The sequence below is a fragment of the Chiloscyllium plagiosum genome, unplaced genomic scaffold (genome assembly GCF_037043375.1).
Source record: "Chiloscyllium plagiosum isolate Xiang-an unplaced genomic scaffold, Cpla_swu_hap1 HiC_scaffold_34, whole genome shotgun sequence".
Lineage (NCBI taxonomy): Eukaryota > Metazoa > Chordata > Chondrichthyes > Orectolobiformes > Hemiscylliidae > Chiloscyllium > Chiloscyllium plagiosum.
In genome coordinates, this window is record NW_028270172.1 from 41,473,282 (window position 1) to 41,487,511 (window position 14,230).

A 14,230-nucleotide genomic window follows, 5' to 3' on the forward strand; every position below is an offset into this window, starting at 1 on the left:
CATTCATAACTTGCAGTGTGGTTACCCTGCAAATTTTGCAAACAAACTTCCTACACTTCCTACTTAATACAAGAATGATAACATGACTAAAATTGCAATGATTAAAATCCTTACTGATCATCACTTTATAAACTCTCAAAAAAAGTGAAAACAAGGAGGTCAGGCAAAGCTGTCCTTTTAAAGTTTGTTATTCCTGCTAAGGAAATTTAGAAACTTAGTATAGTGTTGTCCAAGAGACGTTGTGGACTATGAACAGATGTTATAGTTGGTTACATCTTACACAACACAGATAAATGTTCTCCTTGTACGTGTTTACTTAAATTCCTTTCACTATTCAATATGAAACTTTGCACGCTTTCTTACATTCAATCTTGGAATTCTGATGAATTTATCAGATCCCACCTCCCAGTGCAGCTTCATAGTTGACATCCAACAGTTGGGAGCAGTACACTGACTTCAGAGTGATTGACTCATCACTAAATGCAATAGGTAAGTCTTTGCTCACCCCTCAGACCTGAGCTTCATGAGCCATGCCAGAATTTGCTCGTTTTTTTCAGACCTCCTTCCAACTCACACTGATAACGCACATATTTCCTACCCGTCCAATCCTGGCCCCTGCTCTCTATCAAGTTATATCTTGCTTGTCCTTTGCCATGATTTGAACTGTTCATTACTGGCTGGAATTGCTTTTGCTGGAGTAATAATTTGCTGGAATAATTTGGTCAAGCTGACCACGGTGACAGTTCCTGTCTCCGCGCAATGCTTCTGGTATTTCCATGAAGACTGCATTGTGCAGATTGTGCAGGTAATCAACATCAGAAGTCAAGGAAGTACAGCAGCCAAACCCATAAAATAAGACACTTCCATATTCTGCTCTTTATCTTAATATTTCATCAACAAATATTCATAGCTGATGCAAGCTTCCATTTTTCCAGCAATGACCTACATCCTGAGCAAAGTACCTGTACCCAATTTCTAGTGGCGAACTGCCTTCTGCTACCGTTCACTGGGACGGACATTACAAGGAGACAGAAATCCTGGGCTATAATGAGGTTAGGGGCTGAGGGGCCCTGACGGAGTGACACTTCGTTTGGGTTCCAACAGACTGGAAACAGTTACTTGTGGGAAACTCTACAGCAGAACAGTGGGTGGTGCTCAAAAAAGAAATCGGAAGAGTACAGGGATAATCCAGGGAATTACAGGCCAGTGAGTCTCACATCAATGGTTACAAAACTATTAGAGAAGATTCTAAACAAGAGAAATAATCTCCATTTGCAGAGGCAAAGTATAGTCAGCTGGCTTTGACAGAGGGTCATGCCTATCAAAATTGATTAAGCTTTTCAAGACGGTGATCAAGCGATGGATTTCAGCAAAGCATGATAAAGAAGATAAATGCACATGAGATCTATGGAAACTTGACAAGATTAATCCAAAATTGGCTTTGTGGTAAGAAATAGAGAGTGGAGAGAGAAGGCTGTTTGTGTGACCAAAGGAGTACACAGAATCAGTACTGGTTCCCTTACTGTTCGTGATGCATGCATACACATACACACACACACACACACACACACACATAAACACACGCACGCACACACAGACACACAGAACGTTGCGGGTGGGGGAGATGTTCAGCAAGTTTGCAGATGATGCAAAACTTGACCAAGTCCTTAATAGTGAGGAAGAAGTTCTTCGGTTACAGGAGGAAATGGACAGGTTGATCAGACGGGCAGTTCAAAGGCAGATGGAATTTAATCCTACTCAATGAATGGCAGGATACTAGCAAGTTTAGAGGAATACAGGGACATTGGGAAGCTTTTCAAATGATCTCTGAAAGCAGAACAATGGAGGGGAAGCGGGGGTGGTGGATAAGAGAACAATAGCTGAGTGGTTGTATCACCACACTATTAATCCAGAAAAGCAGTTCATGTTCTGTGGATCAGATTTCAATTCCAGCCACAGCAGATCATGGAATTTGAATTCAATAAAGATTATCTGGAATTAAGAATCTCGTGAAGACCATGAAACCATCGCCAATCGTCAGATGAATCCATGTGGCTCATTAGTGTCCTTCAGGGAAGGAAATTATTATCCTTACCTGGTTTGGCCTACATGTAGCTCCAGAGCAGCAGCAATGTTGACTCTCAACTGCTCTCCAAAATGAGCTAGTAAGCCATTGAATTGTATCAAACATGTCTCAACAAAGAAATGAAACTGAACAGACCACCTAGCATTGATCTCAGTACCAAAAGCAACAATGGCAAAACAGCCCTGTTGACACTGCAAAGTCCTCCTGGCTAAATCTGGGGCCTCATGCTGAAATTGGGAAAGTTCTATCACATATCAGCCTGACACAGTCATACTTACGGAATCATACCTTACAGTAATGTCTCAGATACCAATGTACCACTGACAAGACAGACTTAGCACAGGTGGTGGCCCAGTGGTATTCAGTCAGAAAGAAGTTGCCCTGGAAGTCCTCAACATTGACTAATTGATGTTTCATGGTTCCTGTTTAAACATAAATAAGGAAACCTCCTGCTGATTACCATTTACCATCCTCCCCTTGGCTAATGAATCAGTACTCCATGTTGAACAACGATTGGAGGAAGCACCAAGGGTCACAAGAATGCAAAGCATAGTCTGATTGGGGGATTTAAATGTTCACCATAGTGCTATACTGTGTACGCATCAGGTGGTGAGGGAAGCAACAAGAGGGAAAAATATACTTGACTACATCCTCACCACTCTGCCATCTGCAAATGCATCGATCCAAGACAGTGTCAGTAAGAGTCCACAGAAGAGTCCTTGTAGAGACAAAGTCCTGCCTTCGCATTGAGAATACCCTCCATCATGTTATCATGCTAAATGGGAAAGACTTCAAACAGTCCTAGCAAATCAAGACTGGGCATCCATGAGGAGTTGTGGCTATTAACAGCAGCAGAACTGTACTTCAACACAATCGACAACCTCATGGATCAACATATCCCAGACTCAACCACTACAATCAAGCCAAGGGATCAACCTTGGCACAGTAGAGTGCAGAAGAGCATGCCAGAAGCAGCACCAGGCACACCTGTGAACCTTGTGAAGCTACCAAATAGACCAAGATAAGTCATATCATAACCAATGGATCAGATCCAAGCTCTGCAGTCCTTCCACATCCAGTCGTGAATGGTAATAGACAACTGGACAACTCATACCCACATACCCCCATCCTCAATGATGGAAGAGCTCAATACATCAGTGCAAAACATAAGGCTGAAGAAACCACAGCAATCTTCAGCCAGAAGTGAGCCTCCTCCAGTGGACTCCAGCTATAACAGATACCAGTCTTCAACCAAATTGATTCACACCTCATAATATTAAGAAATGGTTAGAGGCACTGGATACTGGAAAGTCTATGGGCGCTGACAACATTCTGGCAATAGTACTAAAACTAGTGCTCCAGAACTTGCCACTCCCCCAACCACTCTGTTCATGTATAGTTACAACACTAATTTCTATCCAACAGTGTGGAAAATTGCCCAGGTATGTCCGTACACAAAAAGCAGGACAAATCCAACCCAGCCAATTACCACCCCATCTGTGTAGTCTTGATTATCAGTAAAACGATGGAAGGTGTCATCAACAGTGCTACAAAGTAGCACCTGCTAGGCAATAATCTGCTTAAGTACGCACAGTTTGGATCCCACCAGGACCACGCAGCTCCTCACCTCATTACAGCCTTGGTTCAAACATGGACAAAAGTGCTGAACTTCAGATGTGAGGTGAGAGTAGCAGCACTGATGAAGGCCACATTTGATTGAATGTGACATCAAGGAGCCCTAGCAAAACTGGAATTAATGGGTGTTGGGGCAAACTCTCCACTGATTAGAGACATGATATAGCAGTGCCAATGTTGGACTCCGGTAGACAAAGTCAGAAGTCCGTTGTTGAAACTTTATTGCTGGAACAGCACAGCAGGTCAGGCAGCATCCAGGGAACAGGAGATTCGACGTTTCGGGCACAGGCCCTTCTTCAGGAATGACGCAGTAGGTTGAAATCTTCGAGGAGAAAGTGAGGTCTGCAGATGCTGGAGATCAAAGTTGAAACTTTATTGCTGGAACAGCACAGCAGGTCAGGCAGCATCCAGGGAACAGGAGATTCGACGTTTCGGGCACAGGCCCTTCTTCAGGAATGACGCAGTAGGTTGAAATCTTCGAGGAGAAAGTGAGGTCTGCAGATGCTGGAGATCAAAGTTGAAACTTTATTGCTGGAACAGCACAGCAGGTCAGGCAGCATCCAGGGAACAGGAGATTCGACGTTTCGGGCACAGGCCCTTCTTCAGGAATGAGAAGTCCCACTTCATCTGATGAAGGAGCAGTGCTCCGAAAGCTTGTAATTTCAAATAAATCTGATAGACTGTAACCTGGTGTTGTGTGATCTCTGATTTGAGTCATACCTGACATGTTGGAAGATAGTTGTAATTGTTGAAAGTCAGTCATTTCAGTTCCAGGACATCTCTGCAGGAGACCCTTAGGATGGTTTCAGATGTAAACTCATCTTCAGTAGCTTCATTAATTACCTTAACCCCATCATAAGGTGAGAAATGGGCATGTTTGCTGATGAATGCACAATGGTCAGCACCATTCTTGACTCCTCAGATACTGAAGCAGCCCATTTCCAAATGCAACAATATCTGGTCAATACCTAGGCTTGGGCTAACAAGAGGCAAGTAACATTTGCAGCACAAAAATTCCAGACAATGTCTGTTATTGAAAATGGTCAATTGATCCATCGCCCCTTGACAGTCAATGACGTTACCATCACTGAAATCTCACTATCAACATCCTGGGGGTTACAGTTAACCTGAAACTCAACTGGATTTACCAAATTTTACCAATGGCTACAAAAGCAGATCAGAGGGTAGGAATCCTGCAGCAGGTGACTCATCTCCTGACCTCCCAAAGCCTGTCCACAATTAAATGAGGCACAGGTCAAGATTGTGAAAGAATATTCCCCACTTGCCTGGATGGGTGCAGTTCCTTCATCTGGATTCTAAAGTCGCCATCTTGCACCCTTGAAAGGACATTTAAAGTGAGGTCTAGGTTTTTCAATCACCTGTTGCCTTTCTGTTGATGCTGAGCACAAATGACTAAGGGAAGGGTGCAGGTGGTTGTGCATTTCTGGCAGTCAGTGTTCTGCTGGACCTGGCTTTCCATGATAGCCATGAACCTGTCTACTAAGACATACAGATGTATTTGTGCCAAGGCCAGCATCGTACTGTTCATAGTTGTGGGCTTCTTAATCTTTTATCTAATTTCTCATGTATCTGACAAATCTGCCTGCTGTTCCTGTGTCTGTGCATTTGGATAAAGTTAAAAATCACACAACACCAGGTTATAGTCCAACAGGTTTAATTGGAAGCACACTAGCTTTCGGAGCGTCGCTCCTTCATCAGGTGGTAGTGGAGGGCTCAATCCTAACATACAGAATTTATAGCAAAAATTTACAGTGTGATGTCACTGAAATTATACATTGAAAAACTGATTGTCTGTTAAGCCTTTCATCTGTTAGAATACCGTGATAGTTTCACTTCTTTCATGTGTAAATCATAAAACCTTTTTTTAAAAAGTTGCATTCTCGGGTTAGCTGTTAACAATGGTGATAGCCAGACAATATGTTGAAGGTGTTGGTCCCCTGTATTCTCTGTCTATGCCATGATGTTTACATTGATTCTAATCTAAAAAGTGACATAACGGAGTTTTACATGAATTCATGCCGTTTTTGAGCAAAGTACAATGTAACCCTGATTTTTAACTTTGTACACCCCAGTCCAACAATGGCATCTCCAAATCATTTGGATAAAATTATTAATTGCTGAGACTGTGGCATCTTCTTCTGTCTGGGCCTGAGCCTGGTCTCCAGCAGTCCTCAGAATAAGAGGGAAAAGCTCCCAGGTCACCGACAATCAAGTGAGAGGCATACCAGTTTTGTGCTCTCGAACTAATCTATTGAGTTCATATTGGGGGAATTGTCTGAGCTGGTAGAAGATACAGAATTAAGACCTTCAGTGCATCCTTACCTGCGGCTGCTTCCTCAAAGGTAGAGGATGAGTTGATAGGGTGACGGGCTGGCCTCTTTGGGATTGAGGCTGAATGGATGCTGTTGGTGTCTGCATAAGAGAAGCCATTAGTTGTGCAACAAGGTAGACATATAAGAATATGTTAACGCTGATAAGCACTGGGACAGCTTTGATAGTTGCCATGACATGAGGGTCTCTGTGCCCTAGATGGTTGGTCTTGATACTCTTCAGCCATCTCCAGAGTCTTCTTACAACCCTCTCTGGCCAGTTTGGAGTCATTTTCTCCTTCAATGAGACAAAAGGAGGGATTGAGTGAGATGAAAGTGGAAGGAAGAACTGTTAGTGGTGGTGCAAAATTAGGAGAAGTGGCGAGATGTCCCCAGCAAGTAAACAAGAAGCACAGAATGCAGGAATGAATACTACTTTAGAAGGATAAGAGACTGGAGACATTGCATGTAGTATTGAGAGCTGTAAACCATTTGTTGATGAGGTTGCTGTGCAGTGACAGAATTAGAGTGAGTGTGAGGAGACAGAGAGAAGACTTCAGGCATCTACCTCGGGACTCCAGAAGATCACTGACCACCTTCTTGTACAGTTGGTCTTTCATTCAGATTAAGAAACTGCACTGACCTGGGCTGCTAACTTAGTCCAGGCTAGATGTGTCTGGTGGAGTGGCTTTCTTTGCCAGTTCATCAGAAAGAAGATGGTCAACCTCTCCACCAGTCCAGTGGCATCTCCAAGGCTCTATTTGTGAAAGAAGTTTCCAGCCTCCCTTTCTGGGACATTTTCAACACAATAACAGTTAAGCCAGATCCTGGTTTGCAGCATTTTAAGTGGTACACAGCTGAGGTGTAAATATAGTGCCAGCAGCATGAACCCCAGAAGATCCTAGAAGTGGCAAACACTTCGCCACTATTGCTGCATGATTGCACGAGATGGGGGCTGTAAAATCCATAATTAATGGTGTAAGATTGGAAAATACTCAAGAAAAGTCACTGAGAGCCATAACAGGGTACCTGCCATGAAACCCCCAAAAGTAACACTTAGCCTGCCTAAAAATAGGAAAGTTCTGACCACAGCCTTGGTTTAACATCTCATCCAAAAGACAAGTATTTTACTTAGATGTGACCATACTGACTTTCAAAAGCATCAAACTTTCAGGCAGATTCATCCTCTCAATTTTTTTGCAACATTGGACACCGAGCTAATCAATGCATTACAGAAAAAGATGCTTCCTGAACATTGTAGAATAGAAAGTTACATGGCAAGGTAATGAGGTAAATGCTTTTAAGATGCATGGATCTGCTCACTTTACTTCTGTAAAAATTATCAGTGGTGATACAAAAAATGCCCATGTAACAGACAATTAAATTACGTATTAACAGCTAACCATGAAAAATAGCTAAAGAGTCCTGTGGGCAAAGCTGACCAAGTAGCGAGACATTCAAGTATTTGCTGAGGAATCAAAACCTGCTATTTTAGCCTTGTCGAGGCCACATTTAGTATACTATGTATCATTTGTTCCACATTCAATGGCATACTGATGTATCGGAAAGCATTTGGAGAATGAAGACTCAACTGCCATTGATAGTTAAGGCTATATGACTTCCTATATTAAAAAAGGAGAGCTGGAATGAATGTCTAGTTAAGAAGAGACTTTAAGGTTACAAGAATGTACAGAAAGATGATCACTTACTTTTGGCTTCAATTCTTCTGGGACCATTAAAGGCATGCAGCTGGTCAAGCATCAATACGGTCTTGTGTAAGTACAGAAGTTAACAGCAGTAGTTCTGAATTTTTTTGTTAAAGGCCTCCGTTACAAATCATTTAACAATTATTGACCACCTGTCCCTACACACCCCAAACTACACATGACATGCAATGTTGAAAGTGCAACATATAATTTTCTTAAAATAATACTTTTGGGAAAGCTGTTATTTACTGACAGGCATTGGTAAGGTGGTCATGTATGTTTCTAACTGCAGAGTCTCTCTATTATGTTTCCAACTAACCTGCTCAGAGATGTTATTACAATGAACTTAAACTCAGGCCTCCCAGCTCCGAGGTAGGAACACAACCACAATGCTACAAGAACACCTTGCAGAATCTGTATATTCTTGCCAAGAGCCCAGAGGGGACAGGAGCATGGGGAAGAAGAGGAGCCTGGAAACTAAACACGGGTGAACTGGGACAGCAGAAGCATTTTCACTCATTTACTCTTAACTAAGTACCTTAGATGTTCTCCATCTGTAAATTTGTGGCCTACCCTGTTTTACAGCTCATAAGGAAATATTTTCATGGCTGTTTGTAGCTTTCATATAATTTAAGTCAATTTCATGTCCCTTCCTCATACCAGTCTTTTCCAAATATTTATCCATTTCCATTTTAAATTCTAGTTTCACATAAGTAACAACACAGCATATTAAAAACAAAATTAGTTGATTCCTTCAAAGATCTTAAAGTTATGCCACTCCTAGTAACAACAAAGGCATATTTCCCTAATCCAGTGGTTTTCAACCAGTGTGCCACAAACAAAGTGAGAAGTGCAACTTGAAGTTTTTGGGAAGCAGACCCACTTTATTTGAGCACTGATGTTGCTCCTGTGCTTCCAATCTCCTCTGGAGCCTTGGTACATATTATTGAAGGCAGTATCTGCTGACACCAGGCAAATTAAACAACTTCATATGAACAAGCTTTCAGAGTTGTGCATATGCAGACCTCTGATACCATTCATGCATGGTGATTTGGAATCATGCATGTATTACATTTGGCACTGTGTATGTGCAGGAGAAGGTAAATCTACTCAGTTATGTAGTCTGCTTGCACATGTTCAGGACCAAACAAACATTCTGTATGAGCAAACATAATAATGGCTTATCTTATTTCTAAAATGCAAAGTAACTGAAGGAACTGAGGGAAGAGGTGCAGTTGAAACAGCTATTGATCTGACCTACCTGCCAAGACACTTGCCACTTATGACAACATATCCTGCAAGTTAGCATTTTCAACAATGACATACATAAAAAAAACGGGAGGGGGCATGTGTCAGAGTAATATTTGCAGGTGGCCCTCTAATCAAATCTTCCCTGGATCAAAAGACTCTGTACAAATTGGAAGGCTCATATTTCCCACTAACTGGTAACTTGCAATTTACTCTACTTTGCATTTTGCTCAATCCATTGTTCGTGGATAATTAGAAATAGTTGAGTTGAGCAGATTTTGAAAACATGTCTGTGCTCGCAATTAAAGATAGTGTAATTTTGCCAATGGATTTGAAACATATGATCCTTTTTAGCTTGTATGCACTATGTTGTAAACCTCTTGTAAGGCCATAACCATAGTTAATGCAAGTAAATATGACATTTATGAGTAATCAATCCAGCTGAAAAAAGTGTGTTTCCTGATCTCTAAGCCACCATTGAAGGCACATCACCCTAATCCACTGGTTTTCAACCAATGTGCCACAACAAAGTTCAAGTCCCACCTGCTCCAGATATATGTAATAACATTTCTGAACAGGTTGGATTAGGAAACACAATGGACAGATTCTGCAGTGAGAAATATGCATGACCACATCACGGATACCTGCAAGTAAACAACAGCTTTTCTAAAAGGATTATATAAAAAAAAAGATATGCTGCACTTTTATCATTATATGTCACGAGTAGATTAGGTGTGGGAGGGAGAGGTATGGAAATTATTGTATTGATGTATAAAGTATGTCTTGATACTGCAAAGTTTGGGAACAACTGTCCTAATTAACAGATCTAAATCCTTCATAATTTTCAACATTTCCATTAGCACCAATCTTAACTGTTTCTATTCTAATGACAAAAACAACCCTAGATTCCCTGGTCTCTCCTCATAGGCAAATCCTCTCATTCACTCTTATATTGAAAGAGATTGTATTCTATTAAAATGTTACTATCTTGTATGTTTACCTAGTTGCTTATTTCTATGGAGATTGTGCCAGTTTGGCTACAGTCAACAAGCTACTTTGTTTTCACTAGTCGAAATCATAATTTTTCATGTTAATACACTTATGAGGTGGGGTTTCAATTCTCACCAGGGAAAAAAATAGTTAATTTCTCTATCAGTATCTGATTGAGAGGTTTGTGCAAAATTATCAGGTAAGTTCTTCACAAAAGAGTTCTATTTCCTACCAGGAATCAGATATTGACATAGAAATTAAACACTTTGACCACTGGATTTTACAGGATTATCCAAGACCACTAATGACAAAACCACTTCAGTTTCCCAGCTCCCCAAATTTATAATTCCCAGTCACTTCCACAAATGAATTCTAACACCCTCCCCTAAACAAAAATCAGGGCAAGTTCAGTATTTTTGACAGTTTCTATATATAAAAAAAACTGCTCCCAGTGGGAGAGGGATTGGAAACCATAACATTTGGATTTAAAAATGAATGAGAAAAAAAATCTTCAAAGAGCAAGTTGTGATTTGGGATGGGAAACCTGAAAGAGTGGTGGAAGAAGGTTCAACAGTAATTCAAACTATTTGGGTACGTAATTACAAGGACATATTTAAAGGGCTATCTCTGCCGAAGATCTGGGACAAGTATGATAAGCACACAGGCTTTCATCGGCATTGTAGCATTCTACGGTTCTAGGAAGTGGATTAAATCTAACCATAAAGTGCAATCCAACCATCCCACGTGTAGTGGACAGCGAAGAGGGTTACCTCAGATTACAACAGGATCTTGATTAGATAGGCCAATGGGCTGAGAAGTGGCAGATGGAGTTTAATTCACATAAATGTGAGGTGCTGCATTTTGGGAAAGCAAATCTTAGCAGGATTTATACACTTAATGGTAAGGTCCTAGGGAGTGTTGCTGAACGAAGAGACCTTGGAGTGCAGGTTCATAATTCCTTGAAAGTGGAGTCACAGGTAGATAGATAGTGAAGGTGGTGTATGGTATGCTTTCCTTTATTGGTCAGAGTATTGAGTACAGGAGTTGGGAGGTCATGTTGCGGTTGTACAGGACATTGGTTAGGCCATTGTTGGAATATTGCATGCAATTCTGGTCTCCTTCCTTTCGGAAAGATGTTGTGAAACTTGAAAGGGTTCAGAAAAGATTTACAAGGTTGTTGCCAGGGTTGGAGGGTTTGAGTTATAGGGAGAGGCTGAACTGGTTGGGGCTGTTTTCCCTGGAGCGTCGGAGGCTGAGGGGTGACCTTTAGATTTTATAAAATTATAAGGCGCATGGATAGGATAAATAGACAAAGTATTTTTTCCTGGAGAGGGGAAGTCCAGAACTACAGGGTTTAGGGTGAGAGGGGAAAGATATAAAAGAGACCTAAGGGGCAACTTTTTCACACAGAGGTTGGTACGTGTATGGAATGAGCTGCCAGAGGAAGTGGTGGAGGTGGTGCAATTGCAACACTTAAAAGGCATTTGGATGGGCATATGAATAGGAAACGTTTGGAGGGATATGGGCCGGGTGCTGGCAGGTGGGACTAGATTGGGTTGGGATATCTGGTTGGCATGGAAAGATTGGACCGAAGGTTCTGTTTCCATGCTGTACATCTCTATGCACTGTAACTGAACCCCAAAAGAATCCTATACTGTTTAGTGGTTAAGCTGTTGAACAATCTTAATGTACAGCTGTAATTTATAAATTCAGCATAATTAGGGTAATTTGAGTAATTCACTTTCTCCTGTTCTCTTTGTTATATAACTGTAGAATAGCCTGACATTTTATGCTTAAAGATGGAGAAGGAGATCCAAGATGGCGTCGACTCAGCAAGTCTGAGTCTATAGTGCTCCTCCCAAGACCTGGGCAAAGTGGGCCTCCTGCCTCTACCATACTTACCAAATCATTTAAAATAGTTTTTACTTAATGTAATTAGTTGCTCAGTACTAAATTTAAACAGTCTAGTCTCCTGTAAAAATTACTGGGGGAAAGGAGCCCGCAGTTCTCAGCAGACAGGAGCCCCTCCCCCACCCTCCCCAGCTGATACCCCGGGAGACTTACCTACGGTGGCGAGTCTCGTGGAAATAATCTCTAAACTCGATGCAAAGATCGACGCCTTCATCGAAGAGTCCCGGAGCAGATGGAATTCACTCTTGGCTGCGCTACAAAAGCACGACCGAGACATCGAGGAAATCGAGCACCGAGTCGGAGGGACGGAGCTAAAGGCCGCGTCCTCCGAGACTATAGCAGAATCGGACGTGGATCGGGTCTGCACTCTCAAACAGTAAGTCCGGACCTTAGAGAATCACATTGACGACCTCGAGAATCGAGGTCATCGAAAAAATATTTATTTGCTGGGCCTTCCCGAACGGGAAGAAGAAGGCCAGCTTACAGTGTTCCTCGAGCAGTGGCTTCCACAGCTGTTAAATCTGGAGGCTGGATCAGGCCAGATAAGGGTGGAATGGGCCTACGGGTTGCAGTGCACAGGCCCGGCTCGAACCAGCTCCCCCGCCCGGTCCTGTTCCGGCTGCAGAGCTACAAGGAGAGGCAGATGCTCTTGGAAGTTTCCAGAAATCTTGGGAAAGATCCCCAAACCATGATTTATAAAGGATCCAAGATTATGTTATTTCAGGACTTTTCCCCAGCTTTGGTCTGAAAGAGGAAGGCGTTTGATGAAGCGAAGAAGCGTTTAAGGGACTTAAACATTCAGTACTCATTGCGTTACCCAGCTACGCTACGCTTCAGCCATGAAGGGTCCGTGTATAACTTCGGATCACCGGAGAAGGCCAAGGAATTTTTGGACTCTCTTAGATGACTGATGTTGTTTTACCCTCCTCCCACACCGGTTTACCCCCTTTTATTTCCTTTCATTACCTTACTGTTTAATATTATCTCCGGGGGGTGGGAGAGGAGTTTATTTATGTATTCTTCACTCAGCGATTTTCTCCTCTTTTTTTTAATATATATATAGGCCAGGGGGTCTAGTTAATGTAGGTAGGGAGGAGGTGGTTACCTTATCCTATTTTATCTCTGTCCTTAGGAGCGAGTTTGTTTTCCCCTGTTATTTTGTATTACTATATTTAATTATTTGTTGAGACTGTAATTTTATAGTAATATATGTTCACACATGGTATTAACATTACCAAATATATCGAGGTATTGGTGTGGGTGGGGGGCGTGGGGGTAGGGTTCTCATTGTTAATTATAGCTCAATAGTATATTTGAATTCTCTTTATCCTATCGTGGGGTGCCTGGGTGGGGTCAAGGGTGGGGCACTGGTTGGGAGAGGTTTTGGTGGGCTTTTGGAAAGAAAGTGATGCCCAATGGGAACAAGGGGGAAAATCTTCATTTAAATACGTTTTATATTTTTTTATTTAGAAATAGTTTTTATTATATTGATCTGAGTGTATTAAAGAGCCTTTATTTTTGTGAATTTTATATGCTCTATGCTCGGAATGTTTTGGATAGGGTTTCTTCTCCCGAGGGGTCTCAGACTTGCCCAGTGATTATGGTTCGATTATGGTTCAGTCGATTAAATGGTACACTTGGTATGTCACGGGGAGTAATTCACCAATCAAAAGGAAGAAAATATTGTCAAACCTCAAGGAAGAAAGGGTTAATATAGCTCTCCTATAGGAGACACACTTATTGGATAAAGAACACCTGAAATTACAACAAGGAAGAGATTATTTTCCATTCTCTCTTTCTGTGCAAGGAAAAATATTTTGGTAAACTGGGTGGCTGAGGGCCCTCATGGACTTTCGAATTGGCACAGAATAATTATGGAATATATTCCCCCTGACTTCCTTACAAATATGGTGCACCAAAAAAACTGAATTTATCCATAAAATATGGCAGCCCTTCTTGAATTACACAAACAGATATTTCGGTCATCCTAACAAGGGCTTTTATTTAATTGAGAGGGTGAACCTGGCTGGTTCGAGGCCCCTTGGGAGAGGAATCCCACATGAATACGGGTTTTGTTATGATCTGATGTTAACACATTCCGAGCATGTATATCACTACTCAATTTCTGTGTTATCCATCTTTTTTTTTTCTCTTGAATAACGTAAGAGATTTAATCATACACTCTGGTTAGTTGTAGGTTAGATGAGTAGTTAGCTGAAAAATGTGTTGTTGGAAAAGCGCAGCAGGTCAGGCAGCATCCAAGGAGCAGAAGAATCGACGTTTCGGGCATAAGCCCTTCTTCAGGAATGGGGATTATGCAGCAT

At 41.7% G+C, this 14,230-nt stretch overlaps 1 protein-coding gene across 2 annotated transcripts in view; it reads right to left on the reverse strand.

Moving 5' to 3' along the window:
* The window catches only part of cap2 (cyclase associated actin cytoskeleton regulatory protein 2), a 243,243-nt gene that overhangs the window by 122,656 nt on the left and 106,357 nt on the right, over positions 1–14,230 (reverse strand). The gene's annotated exons all lie outside the window — the stretch shown is intronic.